Raw genomic sequence first — 26,871 nt, 5'->3', positions numbered from 1 at the left:
CTGAGACACTTGTTAGTGTCTCACAAAGAGTAACAGCTTGACATTCTTTCTACTTCGTCTGTGTATATATGTGCATGTGTACATATTTGCATTATATATGTATATAATACATATATATGTATGTGTATGCATTTTCTATACACCCAATATGTATGTATGGTACACGGATTTTATACATGTATAATATGTATACATATGTATGTTTATGTGCTTTATATACATACACTGTATATATAGGGGGCATGTATTTTATATACACATTAATATACCTACACATATACATATATATGTACCAACCCCTTCTGAGAAAATACCTGAGTTAGAGTTTTGTCTTAATGCTGAACACACTGAGATTTGGTCTAGGTTGGGGGGTAAAATAGCAGGAAGTTAAATAATGCTCTAGAGGCCTGGGCTCTTTATAAAATCATTCTTCATAACTGAAGAAAAACGGCTTTTTCCACAACAATAATACTTTTTAACATGTTTGTCACACACCAAATTACTTAATGTGTTCAAGTGTGATGAAAACACATTTTCCCAGTTGTTGGCAAGCCAACACAATGTACCAAGGTAATCTAACCCTCAGATCTTGAAGTAGGAGCTTTCTCTCTGCTGTGAAGTCACAGATTCTCACAGAGGAAGTCACTGAGAGACAGTCTCTCTGTGGGAGACAGTTGGAACAGAGCAATCTCCTGTGGGTGTTTCTGGGGAGACAACTGGCCTCAGTGAGGGAGGCCTACAGAATTCGGAAGCCAACTAGGCAACTGGTAACAAGTTAGCCTCTCACTCTTCTTGCCAATTTTTAACATTTTAGAAAAAGCATCCATTTTTTTTTCTCCTTTTCCCCTTTTCCCCCTCTGTGGTAACCTGATGGACTCAGCTTCCTGGAACCAAAGTTGTGTTTCATCATCATTTTTTTTTTCCCCGTCACTGACAAATCTAAATCTAGGTATATTTTTAAAAAAAGGAAAACAGGAACATTTGAAGGGATAAATGCATCACAACACAACACTGACAAAATCTGATGAAAAATCTCACTCTTTTATCTATGGAGAAATTAGGTTTATCATCAGGAAAGCATTCTCTTTTCATTTTCTGAAAGGTGCTTTTTGACAGACCCTTTGCAGTGGACGTCACACTCACAAAACTTGCTGTCACAGGGCTATTTGAATATGGTGACAGGCTCATTATCATGTTGAAGACTCCTGACAACACTGCAGAGGGGAAATGGGCAGGGCTGCCAATCAGCTGGTGAAAAGGCTGTGGTTGAAATAGGGTTTTTTGTTCCGAGAACACTAGTACAAATTGACTGCATTAATTCTTTTTATTATAGCCGCGCACACTGTGGTTAAGGGCTCGGGAGGGTTTTCATTATCAAGCCCTGTTTTCAGCAGGTTTATTAGCTGGCCATAAAAATTTGTTCCCAGCTGAAATTTGGCAGAGGTGAAAGCCTTTTCCTATAAGGTTTAAGTGTGTGTGTGTGTGTGTGTGTGTGTGTGTGTGTGTTAGTTTTACTAACAGTTAAAAAAAAGGCCAAAAATGAAATTTGATCAGCAGGTGGACAGAACTTCTGAAGTCTTACTATAAGTCAGTGATCGTTCTGTGTTGGAAGAATAATTCAAGCTGATAAATTATGGTTGTGATTTGGGACATCCAAGGCTCTCTGATCACAGAGAATGAAAGAGACCCTCTCTGATCACAGAGAATGAAGCAAATCGTTTTTCACAGCACTCGTCTCGTTTGTCATCTGCTTCTGACTTCACGATAAAACAATATGTGCTTAAAAGTCAAGTTATTTCCCCAATATTTCCAGTGACTTCACCATTCACCACTTCACCAGGATTTTGCTTATAATAGTGGTGTCAGAGTTTTCATTTTTGTGGGTATGTGTGACCTTTTTCTTTTTTTTTAAGCAAGGGAAGAATGAACTCACTAGAGCATCTAAGATAATATTATTCACGTAGTGTTCGAATACAACAAGAGACAACCAAAGGAATTGTAAACTGACTTTTTTTCTTACTTTGAGCCCTGTGAATGTGGGTATGACTTGGTATTTTACCTAAGTCTCTACTTTAAGGGCACCAAAAAAAAAAGATGATTAAATTCTTATGTTCACATAAAGCAAGGGTCTTTCTCTTCATAAGTTTTGTATAACTGTTTCTAATGATCTCTGTTTCTGTTCAGTGCCTGTGTTACTTCCTGGTGGTAAGACATTTCAGGAACCCACCCACAAGAGGAACATTAATTCTCTTCTGCGGCTTGGTGTATTGCAGCATTTACACACTTGATTAGACTCTGCTCTGGTGAAAAAAAAAATTAGCATTCTTATATAAGAACCAAATTCTCCCCAGGGAGTGACTTAGCTCTTGGAAGTAATAAGTCCCATAGGGGAATTTTACTTCCCTCCCAGAGTTACTCCATTCTGACTTAACTCACTATGTCTTAAATTTGCTTCTCACAGTGCTATCTTATATCCATACATACCCGATGAGCAAAATTATTTGGCATCCAAACATGTTTGGGAAAAGATATCTTTTTTTCCTATTTTTATATTTAAGAAAACAGAACCCTGAAATGTCCACTGTCAGCTCATTGGTTTATGTGCCAATGTTTCCCTGGTGTCTTAGTTTCATTCCTTCGTTTATTCATTGACCCACTTAACAATGGTGTATTAACTGCCTCTGTTGTTTCAAGCAGGATTCTAGGTGATGAGGACCAACAGTGAACAGGAGGTGAAGGACTTTACTGTCTAGCCGGTGGTGGGAAAGAGGGTTGGTGGTGGGAAGGAGGGCTGGTGGTGGGAAGGAGGGTTGGTGGTGGGAAGGAGGGTTGGTGGCAGCAAGGGGGCATGGGAGCACGTGGGTGGAGTATCTGATCCAGTTTTGGGTTGTTGAAAAAAGTGATATATAAGATGATTTCAGAGTAATGCGCACCTGGTGAAAGATAGGGGACAGGAGAACAGAGCTCCAGGTAGAGAGTCCGTTGACGCAAAAGCTCAGAGGCCTTGAGAGAGTTTTGCTCTTTTGAGGAAGTGAAAGTTGCTAAGTATGGATAAAGGCTCATGGCCAGTACAGAGGCAGGCTAGTCATGTTGAAGATGGAGTCAAGGTCTTGATATTGAAGGATCTTGAAATCTCATTAATGATTTTAGACTTTGACTGAAGTTAATGAGTTTTTGAAGGTTTGGTTCTTGTTTTGCATAGGATTAGATGTATGTTTCAGAAAGAACTCGGTGGCTACATCTTGGGGAATGAATGAATGAGCCAGTGGTGTTGCCTAGACTTGCTGTCACTTTTAAGGTTGCATTTTGTTCATGTCCTTTATTCTGTTTATTTCTGTGATCTTTACCCAATCAAATTCAAAAATAGGAATTTTTATTCATATGATGGTAATACTCAAGCTCATGCTCATTCATGTGCTTCTCAACTCCAAAAGTTATCAGAGCCTATTCCAAATTGGCTTGTAGCTTGATTCCTTAAGATCTGACCCTGTCAGGCTCAATGGATTATTTGTATTCACAGAGTGGTCACTGTGAGTGTAGAAAGGGCACGGATTAACATTTGTGGCACTAGACTCTAAGATCCTTTCCAACTCTAAAAGTCCATTATTCTAATCATAAGGATATCGTATGCAGATTAATCAGTATATCTGAAGAAAGTATACCATCAGGCTCTAGGTTTATAGTAAAGTTCATATTCTATGAACATTGTAAAATAATTATCCTCCTACAGGAATATATAATATGTTTTCCAGAGAATCATACTCATGCTGCTGTGATGAAATTTTCACATAATTCCAGGCACACCTTCTATTCTGTAAATATAAAAGAAAACATAGGACTGTTTTCATTTCCCTAATATTTTAAACTTTATCACCCAGTATAAGAAAAATAAAACTTCTTGATCCGTAGAGCATATCTCACAATTATCAAATAATAATTTATATTGAACAAAACTGTACTAACGAAGCTTCCATACTAGAGAAAATAGTCATTTGCCTGTCTTTTATTTCTTGACAGGATAGCCCTCATTGACCGTAATGCTTATGCTGTTACTATACTGAACATTTCCACTTTCTTCAAGTAAACATGTTGTCAGAATTCTAGGTTTCTGTCCAGGGATTTGGGAAAACATAAGTTACCTAACCAAAATAAAAGTTTTCGTACCTTTATATAGATATTGCTTCCTACATTTATTTCTTAACCCTTCACAGCAAAGTTGAGTTCGTTTTTCTTAAAGCTGGCACCGTGCTGTAAAGAAAAGCATTCCACTAGATGGAGCAGAGTAGAAGGAGAACTAAGCAGGAGTGGGATGTGTAGACAAGCTGAGTTGGCATCTGAGAAAGCGAGGACCAGCCACAATGTGACCAGCATGGAAAGGAAGGGAATTTGGCGGTAAGGTTGCATGGCAGCTAGAGGTAGAGGGAAGTGGTAAAAGAGGAAGCATTATGAGTGATCAGGATGTTTGTGAATAAAAAAGAATGGCACCTGGGAATGAAGGGACTTCCAGTTTTAAAATCCATAGCCACAAACTAGTTATTTTTGTATGGATTAGAGACATTTTAGTTATTAGTGGCATCCACAAGGAACAAGTCGTTCTATATGAAATCATACCATGAAAACCCAATGTAATATCCCAGTTCTGGGAACCAGTGCCTTGGAAATGGGTTAGAAAATCTACTCTTGAGGATTTCCTTGACCTTCAATATATATTAGTGGCCACAAACTCACTGCTTTTCTCATGCTTTAAGTGTTTTAGGCTCTAGCTGGGTCACTGGGCACAAAGATATGGAAGAAGAAAGCTTAGCTTCATGGAATAAACTTATGGTACAGCATTGCTGCTTTAGCTACAGGCTACCTGTCTCTCATTGCCCTGACTCTGTCTCAATATTAGTAGCTCTTTTACCGCCTCTCTTGAGCATCAGCTGATTATCACTGCTTTTGCCTTGTGGAATCACACAGAAGTTTATATTGATACTTTCATGCTTGTGAAAGTGCTTCCTTTTCCCTCCTTCACACTTTTCCAGGCTAAGTATCTTTAATTCTTCCCTAAAATAATTTTCAGGCCCCTTATCATTCTGGTTGCTTGTCTTTGAAATTATTTTTTACTTAATAAGTAAAAATAATCATAAGCATCTTCTTAAAAGTATGGTTCTCAGACCTGCACAAAATAGTGCTGATGTTTTATGACTAAATACTGACCACCAGATCTGTTGGATTCCTTGGATATTATAGAAGCTCTTCCCAGACCACTGATACTGTTAACCTTCTTGTCAGCTCTAATCCTCAGGTGTTTTTTCATAAATCATTATCTAGTTTTGATTCCCTTAGCCTTTAGTACTTAACTGACTTTTCAGCCTAATCGTGAATTTTACTTCTAGCCTTATTAGATTTTTTGAAAAATATCATCTTGAATTGGATCTTATAGAATCACTTTGTCATCCTGTATAACCTATACACATCTTCTTTGGCTCACCTGTAAATACTATAATAAATTTGCGATCTTTGTCTTCACGCCATTGTAACAAACATTGAGTAGGACTCACCATAAAAATTCCCAATCCACCTCTGGAGTTCTCCTTCCTTGTAAATTGACACCAATTCATTAATACACATAATTTGAGTATGATAGTACATCCAGCTGTGAGTTCACCTAACACTAATGTCATTCAGCACAAATTCTCCTAAATTTACTATCATCCACCCCACATGTTTCTGTCTTGTCCACAGGATTTTCATGGTGATTTTGTTAAGTATTTTGTTGAAAGCACTGTCAAGGTGTCTTTGGAATTCCTGTCACCTACTAGGAGAATAACCCCATCAAAGAAGGGTATGAGGTTTTTCATGGTAGGACATGATTTGACCTTTAAGTTTGTTTTTTGGGTATTTTTCCATTTTAAAAGGATTAACTGTTCATTATACGAAATGAATGTGGATAGTGCAGAATAGGAGGAGGAAAAAAAATTCACCACCCAAAGGCAACTACTGTTTATATTGTGTGGTTGAGTGCGCATGTGGTTGCTTATAGGGCCTTGAACCTAATTCTCTCTAAAATTTAGTAAGGGATACACATCAGGATCTGTAGCTTCTAAAATCCTGTTTCCCCTTTCTGGAGAGTCTAGACATGTTCACATCTATAGATGGGGTGCTTCTAGTTCCATGGTTTCTCAAAGATTAAAGAAGCTGCATCATTAGTTTCATAAGGACCCTTTCCTGGTAGTCTGGATGTGATTTCCTTGGGTCTAGCATTTTGACTTTTATTGAAGTGTGTAAATGCTCTCTTATTATTTTATTTTGTGGTGTATTCAGTTTCACCCTGTCCTGGTTAGAGGAGCATTTTGCTTGATGGAGGAAACAGGCAAAAGCAAACAAACAAACAAACACAAAAGCAGCAACAATATAGTTTACTGTCACTTGGTCATCTGTTCCTGTTACATTATTTTACCAGCCAGGGCACTTGGTTGCGATCGACAGAAATAGACTTTAGTGAACTTAAACCGAAAAGGAATATACATAGGCAGGGAAATTGGTAGCTCAACAGTCAATGGGAATGCTAGAGAAACAGGCTCAGGAAATGGGCAGTGGAGTGACTGGACCACAGCCAAGTTCATGTCCGGGAACATCCCCTAAAGGACACTGCTGTGGCCACCACAGGAGCTGCTCGCACCGGATACTGGAAGCTGCTGCACTGGCCCTGGAGTGAGTTCTCTGCAGTCCCTTCTTTGAATCATATTCCCTATTAGGAGATCAGGCAGGTGTTCTGATTGGCTGAGCATGTACCCACCCCCTACTGCTGGGGTTCAGGTTAGCAAATTGTCTGGAGTTTTAATTGTCCTATGTTGGGAGGTGGGAGTTGGGATTCTCCTCTTCCCCAAGATTCACACACTAGTGGATGCTTGAAATATAAGTGGCTGGTGCCAGCCGTTGGTAAATAAGTGCATACTTACTATAACCATCATTCCTGAGCAAATGGAAAGCGAGACAATGAAAACAAACTAAAAGATATTTGGTACTTGGACATCTTTTATAAGCCTTGGCTAGCTTGGGAGTATGTGTTTCTTATTTATAATTTCTTCTTGATTTTTTTTTTTCATTTTTCTCTCCTTTTACTTCTATTTGTTTTTGTGTTTGTTTTTTTTTAAACTTAAATTTGTGAAAGAATGGCCTGCAGTGAGGATGGTGTATTAGAAAGTTTCTGGGCTAGAACCAAAGTGTACTTGGGTCTGACTTTTGACTGTACCACTTAGTAGCTTTGAGCCTTGAATAAGCCATTTAGCCTCTCGGAGACTCAAATTCCTCATCTATAAAATGGAAATAACAGTACCTACTTTGTAAAGTAATTGTAAGAACTAAAGAGAAAATGTTTCAAAGGACTTAGTGTATAGCAGAAGTTCAATAAATGGTAGCTTTACATTACTGTTAGCCGCATTGGGTTCTGAAGATACCGTATTCTTTTCTTCCCTTTTGAGATTGTTAGCAATTTATAAGAAGAATGTAAAGGCTAATTAATTATCTAAAGCCTGACTTTCTTATTGGAGTCAGCTCTGTTTTTATTCTTTCAACTTTTCCATTTTGAAAGCAAATTTAGAGCAAATACAATTTTTATTTTTATTTCTCTGTGGTCTCTTTAGTCACACATATATTTCATAGTTATAATCATAGTGCATACATTATTTCTTACATATACTTCTGTAGCGTTCTTAAATGCCATGTCATTAAAAAATCAGTGTTATCATTCACCTAATTATTTGCTTCATGAGGGTCATTTGTTGTTTTCCCCCCATTATATATGTGATCATCCTATGTAACTTTATAGCTTTTTTTTCTTCTTTTTTTCTTTTTTTAAAAAATATTTATTTGGTTGCACCAGGTCTTAGTTGTGGCAGATGGTCTCCTTAGTTGTGGCTTGCAGGCTCCTTAGTTGTGGCATATGGGCTCCTAAATTGTGGCATGTGACACACACATACATACACACACATACACACACATACATACACACATACACATATGTGGGATCTAGTTCCTTGACCAGGGATCGAACCCGGGCCCCCTACATTGGGAGCGCGGAGTCTTAACCACTGCACTACCAGGGAAGTCCTGCATTTTTCTTCTTTTGCATCATTTCTTTTAAGATGATTCCATGAGGAAGGGAAAACTGGGTCAAGTTGTATGGGCAGTTTTGTAGTTCTTGATATGACATAATTATCACTCTGAATTTTTTTGCATCTATGTCTATATATACATATCTTAGAGTTTAAGGTACATGGCTGTGCATTGCCTCTTTCACTATTGTAAACTGCAAGATTACATGACCACTTATTCTTGAGATTTCTTTCACTTCCACACCCACCAATATTTTTACCAACAGCGCTTCTTTAATGTAAAGAATGGCACTGTTAATTCCCTTAATATTACCTCTTTCCTTGAGACATGACATTATCAGCAAGCTAGTCATGAATTTAAACATTTTTTAGACCAAAAATATGATAACGATGCCCATTATGCATTGAGAACTGCAGCTAGTTTCATTCATTCATTCATTTAATAAATACATGTATTAGCTACTAGGTACCAGTTGCTCTGTTGAGTTCTGGGGATAAGATGAATAAGGCATGAATCCTGTCCCCAAAGAGTTCAGTCTATATGAAGGACAGCAAGTAATAATAAGACAACAAGAATTGGGATATTGTATGTATGCAGAATGTGCAAACAAAACACCGAGAAGGATGGCTTGATTTAATCTTGGAAAGTTAGGGAGGGCTTATTGCAGAGGTGACACCCATATCTCACCCTAAAGGACAAGGAGGAGTTAGGGAAGCAGAGAAGGGGATGTGAGAGAACTCCAAAGAGAGGAAGTAGAATCTATGAAGGAGAACGGCACCTTTATGGGACCACGTGTAGTTCAGTTTAGGATCTCAGAAGGGAATGATGAGAGATGAGGCTGGCAAGGCAAGCTGGGTCCTGCTGAAGATTGACCCTAAAGAGTATATACCTAAAAAAACACTAATTCAAAAAGATATGTACACCCCCGTGTACATAGCAGCCTTATTTTTAATTGCCAAGATAGGGAAGCAACCTAAGTGTCCATCAACAGATGAATGGATAAAGAAGATATGGTACCTATATACAATGGAATACCACTCAGCCATTAAAAAAAGGACAAAATTTTGCCATTTGCAGCAACATGGATGGACTTGGAGGGCATTATGCTAAGTGAAATGAGTCAGACAGAGAAAGACAAATACTGTATGATAGCACTTGTGTGTGGAATCTCAAAAATACAACAAACTAGTGAATATAACCAAAAAGAAGCAGACTCACAGCTATAGAGAACAAACTAATGGCTACCAGTGGGGAGACAGAAGGCAGGAGGGGCAAAAGAGGGGTAGGGGAGTAAGAGGTGCAAACTATTAGGTATAAAATAAGCTTCAATGATATATTGTGCAACATGGGGAATATAGCCAATATTTTATGATAACCATAAATGGAGTATAACCTTTAAAAATTGTGAATAATTATATTATATACCTGTAACTTATATAATATTGTACAGCAACTATATGTCAATAAGAAAAGAAAATCCTCAAAAAATAAAAAAAAAATTTTTTTTAATTAAAAATAAAGAAAGATTGTCTCTAAAGAGTTTCCATTTTATCCAGACAGTAGGGAAACAAAGTGAAGGGTTCAACCTGGGGGCTGATACGATTAGATTTCCAGTTTTAGAAAGATCGTCGAACTATATATAGTGTGGCCAAGGGCAAGGCCAGTTGCAAAGATATTAGTTAGGAATCTGCTGCAGTAATCCCGGGTAGAAACAATGACAGAGTGAAATCAGAGATCAGTCCTGTTGGGAGAGAAGAGAACAGAATCTGGAGGAGGAAGGTAACGCAGTGGACAGAACGTGATGAGAGGGATGCCCAGCAGGGACCTACACAGGCATCTCTGACTTAGGCCACTGGGTCAGTGGCGCTGCACTAGAGAAGCCAAGATGAGGAGCAGTACTTGGGGATGAAGTGGGAGAGGGATGCACATGGCTTTTGCCCTGCTGATTGGAGGTGGGATGGATGAGCAAAGACATCCAGGAGGCAGAATGGGTCTTCATCTGGGCTGAAGATGAGATTCTGGGAGCTGTCAGGGTACAGATGATAATGGAAGCTGTGGGGAAATGTCTTTAAAACAGAAGAGCGAGTTCAGGACAGAATCCTGGGGTTGCTGATATTAAGTCAAGGAGAGGGGAAGGGGAATCTATAGGAAATTAAGAAGATCAGAGAGGTGGGAGGGAAATCCAGGAGAATGTGGCATCACAGAGCCCAAGGAAGTGGAGGCTTAAGGAGGGAGTGGTCAAAAAAAGTGAAAAGCCATTGAATGTTCAATTAAAAGAACTGAAAAGTACTTTTGGGCTTGACAACAAAGAGGTCAAAGCTGAACTGGGCAAGAGCAGTTTTATTAGAATGGTGTGGGCAGGAATCAGGTAGTGGCACTTTGAGGATTGCATGGAATGGGTGAAACAGAAGTAAGGAGCATGGACAGATGTCCCCCCATCTTGACATTAAGGGAGGAAGGGAGGGGAAGGAAGAATAGTGGCTACAAGAAATGTAATAATAACAAAAAATAATTGAGTTATTAACCATGTCATTCATGTGTTCTTCTAAGCACTCTGTATGTATGTTTGTGTGTATGTATGTGTGTGTGTGTGGGTGTGGGTGTATGTGTGTGTGTATGTATGTGTCTGTGTGTATGTGTGTGTGTGTGTGTGTGTGTGTGTGTGTGTGTGTGTGTATGCTCATTTGATTCTTGCAACAACCTTAGAAAGTAGGTGTTATTGTCTTCATTTCACACATGAGAATACTGAGATACAGAAGTTAAAAGGCTTTCCCGTAGGTACGTAACTTTTAATTACGGGAGCTGGGATTTGAACCTGAGAAGTCCACTCCAGAGTTCAGATCTTAATCGTTAGAGAATATTGCCTCTGATATTACCATCTCTAGCAACCCAGAATTTTGTTTAGGGAAGCATGATGTTCTCAGGTGAAAAAATCAGAAGCAAGATGGTATGGTAAGTATGAACCTCATATAGAGAACAAATGTTAATATAGATTTTTTTTTTTTTTTTTGCCTATAAAACCACAGTACAGAGTTTGCCTAAGTGTAGTTAGGACCAAAGTGACCAAAGGATGCTATGGGGACATTCCCTATGTGATAAGGATTGATAGGTAGGGTGGGCTCGGTTTAGAGAGACGTTGAGAGACAGCTGAGGTAGTTTAGAATTAATGTTAACAAACAGCGGGGAGCCAGTATGTGTTCCTAAAAAAGGACCAAAGCTATTATTTTTATGAATTCTAATCCTGTAGAAGTAGTCAGATCAGATGAGAGGGGAAAGAGACAGATGTCAATTGTGCTAGGCTGGGAGACAGTTTCATCGGCCCAGGTATAAGGTGCACAGCGTCTGGTTGAGGGTTGTAGTGTGTGCAGAGAGGCAGTTCTGACAGAGTTTGTGAAGAAAGGATGGAGGGATTTGGTGAGTGTTTGAATGAGAGTTGGGCGGGGGGAAGGTGGGGAACAACTCAGTAAGACTCAGTTATTTCACAGAAGCAAAGTAGGAAACCAGTGGGTGGAAAAAAACGGAATTGGGACATGTGGAATGGAAACTGGTATGAGAAGAAATAATCCACCAAACGCATATTTGTTGGGTGCTTTCTCTGACCTGTGATCCGAGCCCTCTCATAAGTACTGAACATGGATTCAGCATGAGTTGAGTTCAGATATGCTGGGTTTCAGGTAATATTGGGGTATCCAAATCAAAATGACTCACAGCAGTTAAAACCACAAGGCTGGAGTCTGGGTAAGAATTTCAGGGACCGAGTTATTAACTTGAGAACAGTAGCCTAAAGGTGAAGGTTGGGTCTTGTATGGATTCAAGTAGAGCCTTGAAAAAGAATGTCATTTTTTTCTTGTGTCTCTGTGTGAATTTCCACGTGGTATTGAAGGCGGGTATGCCGAATATTCATTTCAGAGTATATTATCTGCTCCAGATAGGGCGAAAAATAATGTCTTGATCACCTGCCATCAAATATCTCATGGCACTTTTTTAGAGTTAGCACTTAGACCCCAGGGTCATGGCCACAGTCTACTGTAAGTCATTGTTTCTTACTTCTGGGAAATTTTGACAGGTTTCTTAGAGGTCTGGAATTATTTCTGTTCTAAACTGTCTCCTATTATTAGACACTGTTAAGTATCTGAATACTTTTTCATCTTTGCAACGATAAGTGAACACAGGAACAGAAACTCACAGTATTGCTAGAAATGAGCAAAGGCAAGTTTCTATTCATGGTTCTAGGAATTTATTCCTCTTTAGATTTTTAGTGCTTAGCACCCTATTGCCTATGATTTATGGGAGAAAGAGACCAAGGCTGGCCTTTGGTGGTCACTCATGGGGTTTTTATATCTCTCTGGGCTGTTTTCTAGGTCTTAGCGGAAACTATATTGACCTCGCATATTTTGGGGAAAGGGAGAGTGTTTCAGATCTTTTGCAAATAATAGTAGTCTGGGAATATGGACTTGGCTAGTAGAGTTTGATTTATAAATGATGCTCCTGCTAGAACAGTACATTTGACCACGTGGATATACACCCTTGAGCACAATAAATGTATACTCTCTATGTAGACCTGCCTTTGTTATATACTGCCTTTGTTACATATTTGTTTGTGTTTCTGTGCATTTTGCTATACATGCACACACAAGTTATTTATGGCCATCCCAGCATGCAGAGATCCTAGCAGATCCTCAATATATTTGTCATATTGAGTTACTGTTAACTTTAGCATCTTTCTGTCTGTTAATGAGACATGGGTACCTTTTCAGAACTATACGGTCTAGTGACCCTTGTAAGGTTATCCTTGTAAGGATTTGTAAGCATCTGACTAGTTTTCAGATGTCTTGCTTCCTTCCCTGTACCTTCCAACGTTGGTAAAGTAACTCTTCAATTTCCTTAGACACTCAATAGCGGAGCTTTGTCCCTGGCACCTTTCCTGCTCTGTCAGAAGAACAGGAGCAGGGAATCTTTTACATTAGTACTTTCTGGCCTCATTGTATGGTTGTATTGCCCATAGGATGTAGGAATTTAGCTAGATAATAATGATATCATCTATGTGGGTAATGTTAATCTATATAATGCTGCAAACAAAATCTGCCCTGTTCCCTGTTCTTAAAAGGTAGAGTTAATTGATTTTGATGGATGTCAAGTTTAGTCATAAGTTGCATTGAACTGTGACTATGAAAGTTAATGTTTTGAACTCCTAGGAAAAAAAAAAAGAATAATATTGCTAAAATGCTATCTTCTACAGGAGGGATTTAGATTAGTTTATATATCTTTAAAAGTGCCAATCTCATCTAGAAATATGGAAATTCCTTTCAAATACACTAGTAATTTATTTATTTTGAGACTTCAAAAGGCTCAAATCAATGTAGAGCATATTGAAAAAGAGAAACCTGTAATCAGAGTGATTCATATGCATTTTCTTCAGGAAAAGTCTGACCTTATAAATTGAGCTTACAAGATGCAAACACCAATAAAAAGCATGGCCTACTAAGGAAATGATTGTGTGCACTATTTTATGGGAAAAATCTATATAATATATATAAATATATAAATATATTTATATATTTTATAAATAAAAGTATGTATTATATAATTTCTTACATTTATATTATATTTATATATAATTGTATATTATAAATATACATAATTTTTCTTTATGTTCCATCAGAGCTATTTAATAGAAGGGAGAAACACACATTTCTCTTAATATCATAGTGAACAAATTTTCCATTATGTATAGATCACTTTAATATGTTCAGGGAATTTCAGGTATAGGGTCTGTGCCCCTAAAGGGCTGTTGATCTAGTTGAGAAGGATCAAAGAACACCTAAAAGGAAATATAACAATTCTCAAGAGCATAGAAGAGGTCCTGTATAAATAAGCCAGACACTAGTTATCAGAGTTGAGTTCCTAACTAATTAAAGATGACCAGAGTGTTTTAAGAAGTCTTTTAGAAGTGGACTTTCTCCCATTCTTAAAGAAATGTTAATTCTTAGAACTTCAGAAGTCAAGAGGAAAGACCTTCCTCAGAAGAGTAACTGTGGCCAGTTATATACAGGTGTCACTTAAGTCACAGGTCTAAGTGATTTTCAGGGTACGGTAAGTATCATTCTGGCTCAAATCAAGTTTTGGGAAAGGCAGAATTTGGAGATGAGGATGGAGTTGATAAGGCCCAGATCGTGGAAGGTGTTGCTAGAATTCCAGGCCAAATACGTGCACTGTATCCTGTAGACAGTCGACATCAATTAAGGCTTCTGTGCCTTAAGAGAAGTGATGTGTTTAAGGGAGAAGCGTGGATGGAGGGAAGGCATGGAATCTAGTCAGCACATCACTGTGGTATTTTCAAGGGTCGAACAATGAGTGTCCACACGAGAGTGATGGCAGTAGGCCTAGAAAGAGATGGACTTGAAAAGCATTTCAGAGGCAGAGTTCACCCCCCTCAGAGCCTGACAGGATTTGGGAATATTATTGGAAGGAGTAATAATCACTTCATCAGAAAAATCAGTGGAGCCGTCCACTGCAATTGATTAATCCTTGTGTGCCATCAATCTCTATTTCTGAACAACAAAGCCAAGATGGCTTGGGAGAGTGAAATTTTGTCTTCTGTGGTTGGTGACCTGCCCCCAAATGGCTTGATTAATAATGAGACATTCTGCTTCCTCAAGATGACAATGAGGGAATGGCATTGTTGAGAACTTCAGGTGTTGACTAGAGATGAGAATTATCTGAGGGAAGCCTTTTTTCTAAGGGGCGTGGCTTTATCATAACATTACCTGGACGTGTGGGTTAAGGTCCTTCTGCATCTCCTTTCCCCTCACCTGGTAACAACACACAAGGCTGCGACCAATGGTATATTTGATTGGATGTATGGAATAATTACTGTATGTGGCCCTCAATATTGTACCTCTTTGTCAAGCCTTCTAAGCACATATCACTAGGATGTATCTTTTAGTACTATATGAGGTAGGCAGGCATACTTTTCCAATGAAACATAAAGAAAAGAAAATTCTTGAAATTGAATAATAAATTGGATTTTTGCCCAACTGGATAGGGTAGGTCAAGGTTAGTGCTTTGAGTGCTTTAGACTAGAATAAGTATGCAAAATTTTATACGTAAATCTCACTTATATGCCACTTACAGTGAGTTTCTGCTGTGGATACATATCCAGGGCTGCTTCCAGTCTAATCCATATTCATTGGCTGATGTAAAAGCAAAATAAGATGGGAGTCTTCATTGGAAAACACCCTCCATCTTGACATCTGGTGTCCAAACTTTATGTCAATATTGATATTATCTCAAGGAACAGCAGATTTCAGATTGGTGAGCCAAACGTGTTTAAAGATCAGTCCTCTTTTCTGCATCATTCAAAATACTGCTCTGCCTTGAACTATTTTCTGAAAATGGAAGATATTTCAGTAGATGTTCCAAATGGTAACTATAGTCACAGATCAAAGGACCATGGATGAGAGGAGATTACTATCTTATAAAAGTGTACATTCTTGTAAATATTTATATTTTTTGTCCTTGAGGTCAAACACTGTCAACATTTTCCTAGGTCACATATAAGTGATTAAACTCCTTATTCACTTTGTGCCAGAGTGTAATGTGAATGAATTAGAATTAGTGAAGGAAGGATTGACTTATATTATTTAAGTAATTACTCCACCCCACCAAAGTACACACTTATTGTCAAGAGTAGGCCTCATTAGTTCTTTTTCTTGGTTCGCCATTAGCTTGGTGGTGTGTCCTTCTCCAAACTCTTTGAGAATAAGGACAATTGAATGAATGAACATAAAAGACTGAGTAGGACTTTCTGGAGGCAGCATAGCATTTAAACTGGCAAATTGGCTCTGTGATGGGCTGATCTAAAATGTATTAAATAGTGATGCTTTACAATTAGAGCTTTATGTATATTAAGTCATTTCATCCTCAAAATTACACTAAGGATTAGGTGCTATTTTTAACCCATTTTGTAGATGAGAAAATTGGGGAACAAAGATATTAAGTAACTTGTTCAGAATCACATGGGTACATTACAGGGCTGGGATTGAAACCAGAAATTGACTTCCCAGCCCAGGCTTTTAAAGACTATATTCTACCATCTGTTACTATAGAGTGGAGGGTTCCTAATTATATGAAAAAAAAAATTCTACATGTATTAAGAGCTTTTTTAATACCAAAAGGGCTTATTCTTTAATTTTTGAAATGTTGGGAAGGACCATGAAATGAAGAAGGTTGTATGCTTTGGATGTTTTTGAGTCAGTGTTATATATTCAAGGTTTCTCTAATTCAAATTGAATGAGCTTTTCAGTTTAAAAACATTTTTAGGTGTTTTACTGACTAGATATTGTGAGTTAAATTTGACTCTCCACTAGCCACATGTATTGGGTGTTCTCTATGGATTATTCAGTTATCAAGTCATTCTGGGTATCTTTTAACTCTTCAACTAAACAAACCACTCTGTGTCGTGAAAGATGTAATTGAATTTTGATATTAAGCTCAAAAAAGATCATTGGGAAGCTGAACATGCTTCAGGAGAAGGGCCCAAATACATTGCAAATTATTGTTTGTGGTCTTTTGTCCTCTGTCACCAGTCATGCCTTTCAGAATACAGAACTCCTGCTTGGAATTAGCTAGACTCTTGCAGGAAAAAGTTGATGTCCTACCTCTAAAGCTCATATAGCTGCCATATAAGGTGCATGAAACTTACTTATTTGGCAGCCAATGACAGTAAGAGACCTTAATTCCTATTTCTTTGAAGAAGGGAAACAGCAACAATGGTGATCATGGGCTTTTTGATGAATTTGTTACCACCATAGAATGAAGGCGGTCCCAAAAAGTTCTGATATTTTTTCTTTGTTTATTTAGATAATGCTTCAGAATGCATCACTTGACATTTTGTATTTCATATTTTCTATAAATTTCTGATTATAAGAATCTATGATTTCTATAATTATCTCTCTCTCTCATACACATGAGCATGTGTATACACACACACACAATCAGAACAGTATGATATTAGGAAGTCTTTCACTTTTCTGATTTGATAGTGTTAGACATTTTGTAAAGGCACTAAACAGGAAAACAAGGAAAATAGCTAAGGACTCATATATGGCATGGCTTATTTATTCCTCATTGGATTTTGTGGTGCTGCATGTCTTGTCAAATGAATTGGCCACCATGGGCCTCAAATTCTGATAGAGCCTAACGGGTTCTACTGAATGTGTTTGCCAGTAAATCACTCATCCCAAGGAAACCAAAGTGACCTGTGTCAATGGCACGGCTACTCTCAGCAGACTTGATTGTTGACCCCAGGCCACCCATCTTCCCTGAGTACCTACATATATCTCTCCTTGAGAATTTCTGTTGGCCTACTGTTTACTCAAGTGCGTTGAATTTACAGTGATCACACTTAACCTTACACATGTAAGGTAAAGAAAGCAAATCCCACTAATATTTTAGTTTTATGGTCTACACTGGATCGAGGTACAAAGTGAGAGGGCCCATAGTTTTGAAAATGATTTTCATCAGCTTTCTAAAATGCTGTGAAAAATCAGCTTCATATTTTATATATCAAAATGCTTAAGGACTTGAACTTGCATAAATATTCTAAAAGGTTTTAAATGAAAGTGATCCACCTATATATATACATATATGTGTGGGAGAAGTTATATACATATTCGTTACTTACATATATGTAAAATCAGGTGATGTCCATGTGTAAGTGTTTAGCTGAGCAAAATCAGACTTGGTGCTAAAGGAGGCTAAGGTTGCAGACTCAATTCCTATACAGCCTCTTTAGTTAATTCTGTCCTTAATTCATAGATTGAACCCCTGACCCTTGGTCATATTTTGTGTAATATCCCAGCTGGTCCAAAAAGGCAGAGTGAATGAATGAGTGCAACTCACCCCACTATTGGGAAAACAAGCAAATTTATCAGGGTAGATCCATAATGTATCTGTTCTTTTGAGGGCAAGTTTAATTTTACTCTCACATTCAATGTGATTTTGATATTACTATGTAAGTCTTGTTAAAATATGTAAATAGGGCATTTGCTAAACTGTCTTTATTTAGTGCTCTTTTTTAAGTGATCATAAAATTTTAATGACTATTATTACTGATACTCTAATAAGTACTTCAATGAATTTTTTGATGGTTAAATATAATTTGTATGCTACTCCAGAATCTCAATATGGGGATTTTAATATTGAAACATTACTGTAAAATATTCATGCCATCAGCCTTCCATATTGCTATACCAAAGAATAAATGCATGTTGATTTGAACTTAAATCTTTCTGACAGTCAATGGTTTGGGTATCACAGAATCTTGTAATGCATTAGTCATTCAGCTGAGGGAAAGGGACCTGCATTTTCAGAGTACTAATAAATTGATGTTAAAAACCATTTTATTCTAGCCAAGAAGTCTCCTGCTTTATAGTCTAATTTTGGACATAAATGTGGGTTACTTACATAGAGAGATAACCTTAATCTTTCAGTAGCAACAAGTGCCAGGTGAGGTTAAGGCCAAGAGTTGAGCGTTTTTGTTATCAAAATGTTATTGGTCTAAACTTAAGGACCACAATATATGATCATTGCTGAATGTTCAAATAATTGGGATTCTTTTGAATTCCGCTCTGTGATATTATGTTTGCTCACATTGTAAGTCTCCTACACCCCGGAAGGTTTTTTTGTTTTGTTGTTGTTGTTTTTAAAGCAGACCAGCAATTAGTAGGAAAAGTTTCCTCTCCTGCGCCTGTGATTAGCTTGAGGCCAAACAAAGCAGCTCATGAGATTGCGTTCATGCTATTTATGTAGACATTAGACACAGGAACAGGTTTTTAACAATATGACTGCTTGGTCTTTATGTTTCACAGCATGAAGCATTTTGTTGATGCTTTATCAATAGTGTCACCTATTTATAAGCTTCAGCCACTGTTCTTTTAGTGACATTCTCAAGTGGTCTCCAGTTTGGTCAGCATCAGCCACTCAGATGCACTTGTGTTCTGTTGCTGGAAAAGTTACACGAGAAGATGCGAGCTTTAGCTAAGGAAAGTCTGAGAAATTGTTAGAGGTAGGAAAGTTCAGATATAATTAACGTCTTATAGCAAACATTGAAAGCGTTGAAAAGAAACAGATCAGATGAGTTTTATCTTATGAAGATGTCATTTGACAGATACAGAACAGTAGTCTTGCTTGAAAAGATCTCTACATACACTGAGAGTCTTATATTCCATCAAAAGAAGAAAAAGAAAAAAAAAACAAAAAAGCCCTGAGGTGCCAGGAGATCCCTGTGGGGGGAGAGCTGTCTGTGCGTGTATCTCAGGGAATCTTTGGGGGACATTTATCCTCATCTTGGAGGTAGAGGGAAGATTTTAAAGTTCAGAATATTTCTGCCACCTTCCTCTTTCCTCCCCTTGTGCTTACTTCCAGGCAAAGGTGAAAACCTGCTTTATATCCCCTGTGTCTAATAGAGAATCTACATCAAAAGCAGGAAAGTGAGAGAAGAGAGAGGAAAGTGAGGAATAGAGATCAGCTTGTTGCTTTGTGGCAGGTTATAAAATCAGCAAAGGCCTTTGCAGACCCAGGAGCCAGACAGAACTCACAGGAGTAGAAGTAATCTGTTAACAAATGCAGGCCAGTTGACCACACCAATGACTGCTGTTTGTCAATCACAATAGGTACAATTCTAACCTATTTGCATTTATAAACAATATGGAGAAAGAGCGAGATGGGATGAAGGGGAAAATAAAAGTCAATCTTTCTAAAATTTTTCACGTGGCATTTTTTGACTTGAGAAGGATTACTGTGAAGAGAACATTTGGCAAACCTGCATTTTCTATTTTTTTATACCCATTTTCCAACTGGTTCAGAGAAGAACATACTTTTATAAAAACTGAAGTATAGGTGATTTACAATATTATTTTAGTTTCATGTGTACACTATGGTGATTTGGTATTTTTACAGATTATACTCCATTAAACGTTTTTACAACATAATGGCTATAATTCCCTGTGCTATACAGTATATCCTTGTCACTTAACTATTTTATACACAGTAGTTTGTATCTCTTCATCCCATACCCCTAATTTGCCCCTCCCCCTTCCCTTTCCTCTTTCATAACCACTGGATTATTCTATCTGTGAGTCTGTTTCTGTTTTGCATATACATTCATTTGTATTGTTTTTTTAGATCCCACGTATAAGTGACATCATAGTGTTTGTCTTTCTGTGTCTGGCTTATTTCACTAAGCACAATATTAACTACCAATCTGTTGGTAGGCTTTCAGTGATAACAAAAACCCCTCACACCGCAAGTTAGGGTAACTCTGTGGGAGTTACAGTCTAGAAATCTACAGACACACAGTAGTGGAGCCAAACCCCAATACAGTAAGTCCCCTACATATGAACGAGTTCCTTTCCTAGAGCACGTTCGTAAGTCCAATTTGTTCATAAGTCCAACAAAGTTAGCCTAGGTACCCAACTATCACAGTCGGCTGTACAGTACTGTACTGTAGTAGGTTTATAATACTTTTCACACAAATAATACATAAAAGACAAACAAACACAAGAAATAAAGAAAACATTTTTAATCTTACAGTACAGTACAGTACCTTGAAAAGTACAATAGCACAGTATTGATACAACAGCTGGCATATAGGGGCTGGCATCGAGTGAACAGGCAAGAAGAGTTACTGACTGGAGGAGGAAGAGAAGGTGGGAGATGGTAGAGCTGAAGGATCGTCAACAATAGGAGACAGAGGGCAAGCTGCAGTTTCACTCACGCCATACGTGATTAGACATGCGAATGCACGTTCACATCTTTGAAAGTTCGCAACTTGAAGGTTCGTGTGTAGGGGACTTACTGTAGACTTTCTTCTGTGATCATCCACTGCAGCGACCCTCTAGTAACTCCTGACACAGTAGAGCTGCTGGCCATAGACGCTGGATCCCTTTTTGGGGGTGAAATGCCTTTTCCTGGCTGTAGAAAGTAAATTCATGGTTCTTCTTATGTGTTCAGACTGGCTTGAGACCCTGGCTTTAATAGACAAGGTCTGTAGGTCTTGAGGCTCATATTCTCCCTTTCCTCATCTGGGTAACAATAGAGTGATGACAGGCATTAAAGCCTAGAGAGGATATAAAGGTCCATCATAATAAGGGTAGATTAGTGTATATCACAATGCCGTGTGCCAAAAATGGAGGTGAAGTTTCTGTCTCAGCTCATTACTCTGAAATCCCATAAACTGGGGTCTACTCTTTAGCCAGCTGGGTTTCTGAAGCCAAGTCATTAACAGGGCTTGTAATCAAGCCGGACAGTTACTTTAAAATGTGGGCAAACAAGTCCAGAGGTAAGGAAATAAACCAGGATGAGCAGAATAACTTGAGCCCACCCACTTTGGTAGATCACAGAGTGAGCTACACAGCAGAAAAACATTTTATGCCCGAGAACCTTAAAGTATAACCCTAAAAAAAAAGTGCTCAAAGAGTCTAGATATACTTTTATTCTTTGTAAACAAAGTTATTTCAGAGTGATTTCCCTGAAGGTTGGCATTACCCTGCCTAAAAGTTTGTGGTCAACAGAAGTCTTTTGGGAAAAGTCTTTAGCCACTTTGACGTAGAAAGTCAACGGCTTTTCCGAAATGTGACAGGCTCGTAAACCCCAAACAGGTCTGAATGGAGTCGAGGGGTGAGAGAATCAATTCTCCCTGTCATTCTAGTAGTTAAAAATATTGGAAACTATCCTCCATCAGTGCGTTGAATCTTTTATTTTCTTCCTTTAAGACTAAGCCACCTATAATAATTCAGCAGATGTTACAATTAAAGCTCACGGAGAGGTCTGTTCATTTAGCTGGGCTGTGGGTTCTATCAAACATCCCTCAGTCATTTTCCATAGTCAGTAATTTTTTTTTTTTAACCTGGCAATGATGTCAACTTCAGTAAGTTAAGATGCTATGCTCCCTTTGCTGTTTATGCTTCAGTGCCTTATTAAATGCACCAGCTAAACAGAAAATGTGGTATAAATATGTTTCATGAGTCATTTAAGGATTCAGCCAAGAGACATTGCAGTTGACTTTTGAGTCCATTTTTAGAACAAACTCTTTCAAGACTCTCCTCAACGGGAATACTTCCCCCTGTACTAGAACTGACAAGGCTGTATGCATTACTTTATTTTGATACTGACATTTAAACAATAAAATAAAGCCATTTAAAACAAATAGTAGTGCTTTAAGTGTCTGGGCTGTCAAGACATCAAATTATATAACTTGGAAAAAATCAGAATTCATTGTTAATGGTATGCACTTAACACAAAGGGTCGCTGGAGTACTCACCAGATATATATTCAGCTACCATGTTGGCGCTAACAGGCTGTATTCCTTTAGATAGAATTGACTATATTCACTTAAATGGACTTGACTCAAGTACAATCACTGTATTCAAATGTCAAAAAAAAAAAAAAAGAGAGAAAGAGGATGTCACAGAGGGTCACAAATTATGTTGGATTTTGACAGATTGTCGCCCTGCTTTACAAGAGCGGTAACATCTCATTTGTCACCGTTTGATCTGTAAGTGTGGGAATGGGAGCGGAAGGCCCTCCATCTCCGCCACAATTTAATCGCTCTGAGGCCGACAGTGGTGGTGGGAGCCACCTGCCCGTGCACTGCACTGCTGATCTGTTTTAATTTAATCGTCCGTCAGCTGGATGAAAGCATAAATCGTCTCTCTTTGATCTGCAAATGGTGTGTTTTTGTAAAGCAGGGTGTGGAGTCAGGGAGAAAGGACTTCAAATTTTGTGTAGTCTGGACATTGTGGCCCTATGGAGACACCAGAAGTGATATTTTACTCTACAGGAGTTGCAAACCAAGAAAAGACTCTCTTGGGAAACTTGTGACAGAGCAGGGAAAATAGCAAAAGGAAACCTATTTGGGTTAAGAGGCTAAGAATGAAATGAAAGCTTATGAGTGTAATGAGATATCGTTCTTAGAAAATGAAAAACAATTCTCCCATTCATATCTATCATCTTTTTTTAAATTTATTTTTTTATCGAAGTATAGTTGATTTACCATGTCATGTTAGTTTCGGGCGTATAGCAAAGTGATTCAATTTTACATATATATGTGTGTGTATATATATTCTTTTTCAGATTCTTTTATAGGTTATTATGAAGTATCGAGTGTCATTCCCCATATCTATCATCTTTTAAACAACATTTTGTTGTTGTTAGTGTTGGAACTTTGGCTGCAAGAGAAACAACAGAGGAGAAGGTTAAAGGAGTTTTTTTATATTGCCACTGTGAACGGTCAGCATTATTTTATTTTATTATTTTTATTAAACCACAGTTGATTTACAATATTGTGTTAGTTTCAGGTGTGAATGGACGGCATTATTAATGCCACCTGAAGTTCTCTGAGGATGATGTGAACAGTAAAAGATGATTTTGTTAAAATTGGGATGTGGAAAGAGGCATGCACTTTTAAATAAAATGAATGACATGATGATAGAACACAATAAACGTTACATCAAAATAGTTTTTATGAGCCTTTAAGTGGTCTCACAGACAAACATTTTAAGGTGCTTTCCATGTCATTTCATAGTCTTTTTCCCAGAATCACAAATAATATATTTTTATAAATAAAAGGGAAACACTTTATAGCACTTCTGCCAAAAATAAATTGGGTAATGAAGAATTGTCAAAAACACATTCAGTGTCTTGTTGTTTTTAAAACAATAACTTCTTACTGCAGAGATCAAAGCAGTAGTACAGGGTTTTATAACCATGAGTATAAACATTTCCACCATTATAAGATATTACCATTATAATAGTGTTTTTATGACTCCTGTAAACAGAAACTTGGGGACATGCTACACATTTTTGTACAAAAATTTTCCAATATTTTTAAAAATTAATAACCAAACTATTTCTAAAGAAGAATCCATTTGGGGAAAAATCCCCTGGGGTAACCCAGAAATTTCCAAAAGACTTCCCCCAGTCCACAGGGAATCACTCCACAAACCAAAGAAAAATTCCCCCTGAAATTCCTTTAGGATCCCATGGAAAGCAGGAACAATTTACAGTTCAATTCGAAAAGCTCCAAATTTCTTCACTGGCAATGGTTCTAATAAAATTACCAGCAGAGGAGAAGGGCCCTGAAGGCCAACTGAGTCATCCTGCTTATTCTGGCCCATGTATTTAGTTGGCTTTCTCCTTCCATAATTCCCATTAATGGCTTTTCTAAGCAGTATTTGCATAGGAAGCATAAAGGTGTCTCTGCCGCGTCCATTTATTAAGTTATTCCACTTTGAGGCCGCAGGCTCAGGGGTAAACATAGCTGAGCTTTTAGGTTCAATAAGTCCCACAAAGCAGTTTTGGAAGAACCTGAATTTTTATAATGGGATTCTGAGGAGCGTCGAGTAAATTGTGGTTGTGACACTAATGTTAGTGTGAGGGAAACGAGAGAGCAGAGTATTATGGATTCTTCCCGCCTTGTAGAGCTAAGCTCTGCTGATGTATTTGGGCCCAGGACAGACTACAGAGAAGAGGGAAGGGAAAGAGGGAAGGAGAAGAAGGAGGTAGAAGAAAGAGGAATGGAGAAAAGAAGATAAAGGGTGTTGTGTTACATTGTGTATGTATTTTGGGAAGTGATGTAGGGCCACCAACAAGTGCCCTTAGGTGCCCTTTACTGTAACTCAGGATGTCTACTCTTCTGCTTCCATTTTACAGCACCTTAGAATTGAATCAGTTCCTCAAAGGCAAGTCCTTCCTACTTTCTTTCTTCCCTTCCTTCCTTCTCCCTTCCTTTCTTTTCAAGCAAGAGTAAATATTCAGAGCATCAAGTATATAGACTACTGTCATCAGACACCTCCTGGCATTCGTCTTTTTCTAACCCCTCCATCTCTTCAGTTACTAAGCCTAGTGGATTCTACCTACAGAAGATCCTTTGACTGCATCCCTACTCATCCCCCCTTGCCACTGTATTTTTTTATTTTTTATTTTTTTGTCTGAGCCATGGGGCATGAGGGATCTTAGTTCCCTGACCGGGGATCAAACCCCTGCCCCCTGCAGTGGAAGCGCAGAGTCTTAACCACTGGACCACCAGGGAAGTCTCCCCTTGCTGCTACTTTAGTATAGATTGTTTTCCTTTATCACCCAGGCTATGAAGTAATCTCCATTGGTCTATGTGTCTACGGTGCCTTCTGTTCCGGACTTTCGCACTGCACAGGATAAAGTCCAAACTCCCTACCAGTTGTCTAAGCGGCCATTCACACTTAGAACCTAGTTGATCTCCCTGGCCTCCTTCAGCTGCTGTATGTTTTAGCCACCCTGCTCTTCTCACGACTGCTGGCACGTAGCAGGCTTTCCATGCCTCCGTGTCTCTGCTTATTCATTCTCTCAACCTGGAGTGCCCTTCTCACCTGTGTCTTTGCCTAGAGAAATTCAACACGTCTAAAAGAAATCACTTCCATTTTGTGAAGACTTCCTGAATCCTCTGGCAGAATTAATTGTTTCTTGCTCTACATTCCCATAGGTTTTTTTTTTTTTTTTTACATACCTCTAGTGTAGTACAAAATATATTACAGTGAGTTATTAAAAAGAGTCCCCCAGTGGATTCTGGGCCCTTGAAGGCAGGCAATAAGTTTTATTCTTGTCTGACCTCCTCTCTTCCTGCCCCTAAACCCAGCATAGTGTTTGTGACCTGAGTCCATTTTCCATCAGTATTGATGATAAACTCATTGGCAAGGGTTATTCCAGGAAGTTTCTTTGGAGGCTTAACTTGAATTGTGTGTGTGTGTGTGTGTGTTTATAGGTGCATTATATTTGTTAGTAGGCTTAATATTTATATATAATCATGAGATTTTATCTCTAGTGACTAGGCTAGGCTCTTTATACCAGTTGAATTGATCCTTCAGGCTAGTCTAAGAGAATCTGGCGATTGATTTCTGTGACAAGGAAACACAAGGAAGAGAGAGACAGAGAGAAAGAAGACCCTACCATTTATATTAAGGACCTACTGTGTGCCAAACTTGGTCCTAGATGCTTTTTATAATCTTAGTTATATCCCTTAGAGGCAGTAAAACAGCTAGATCCCAGTTCTACCACTTTTGTTTGAGAAAACCTGGGCATTTACTTAGCCACTATGTGCTCTGTTGCCTTTGCTTTTTTCCTCATAGGATTGGTGTAAGGAATAAGTTAGTAAATGTAAAGATCTTAAGACAATGCTTTGCACCTGATAAGTACTCAGTACTGTAAACAGATTATGTGTGTGTGTGTGTGTGTGTGTGTGTGTCTGTGTGTGTCTGTGTGTGTCTGTGTATTTCAGCAGCACTTACTATCCTCATATCCTTAGAGATAGAGTGTTTGGGTATCCTGCCCAAAGTCACATAGATAGTAAGTGGCAGAGCTGAACATGGGGTGGTGGGAACCAAATTCACCGCTTTAGGCACTTACAGCACACCTCTCTCTCCAGCATTCATGTTTAGAGCCTGTCCTAATCATTAGTAAGGAGATGCAGAAGAAAAACAAATTAACATGGTCTTATCATGCTGTAGCTAAATCAAATGAAGAAAAAAAAAAATACTCCTCTAAATATCCTTTAAATGCCTTCAAGTCCCCATAAGCTACATTGACTTAACTTACTACAGAGATGGGTAAATTAAGCAAGGATAAAGTTGGTTGATGGGGATCTGTAAGCCTGTAGTTTTCTAAACTCAATGGTGAATCCTGCCAACAACTGGAATTCTGGTTTGGGAGACGGCAGCATCTTTAGGATCATTTTGGAAC

The 26,871-nt window shown here is 38.3% G+C and overlaps 1 protein-coding gene and 2 long non-coding RNA genes across 10 annotated transcripts in view; 1 reads left to right on the top strand and 2 right to left on the bottom strand.

Annotated features, from left to right (window-relative positions):
• Nucleotides 1–26,871, bottom strand: part of LOC309644699 — an 887,681-nt gene that overhangs the window by 584,414 nt on the left and 276,396 nt on the right. The gene's annotated exons all lie outside the window — the stretch shown is intronic.
• Nucleotides 1–26,871, top strand: part of ESRRG (estrogen related receptor gamma) — a 619,726-nt gene that overhangs the window by 490,779 nt on the left and 102,076 nt on the right. The gene's annotated exons all lie outside the window — the stretch shown is intronic.
• Nucleotides 1–26,871, bottom strand: part of LOC309644551 — a 56,520-nt gene that overhangs the window by 18,459 nt on the left and 11,190 nt on the right. Inside the window, exon 2 of the long non-coding RNA XR_014254480.1 lies at nucleotides 1–26,871. This exon is cut by the window's left edge and continues 18,459 nt beyond it. This is a non-coding gene — a long non-coding RNA (uncharacterized lncRNA).

The sequence above is a fragment of the Balaenoptera physalus genome (genome assembly GCF_965194825.1).
Source record: "Balaenoptera physalus genome assembly, chromosome: 1".
Lineage (NCBI taxonomy): Eukaryota > Metazoa > Chordata > Mammalia > Artiodactyla > Balaenopteridae > Balaenoptera > Balaenoptera physalus.
The sequence above is the reverse complement of the archived record's forward strand: the minus strand, read 5'-3'. Positions and strand labels throughout refer to the sequence as shown.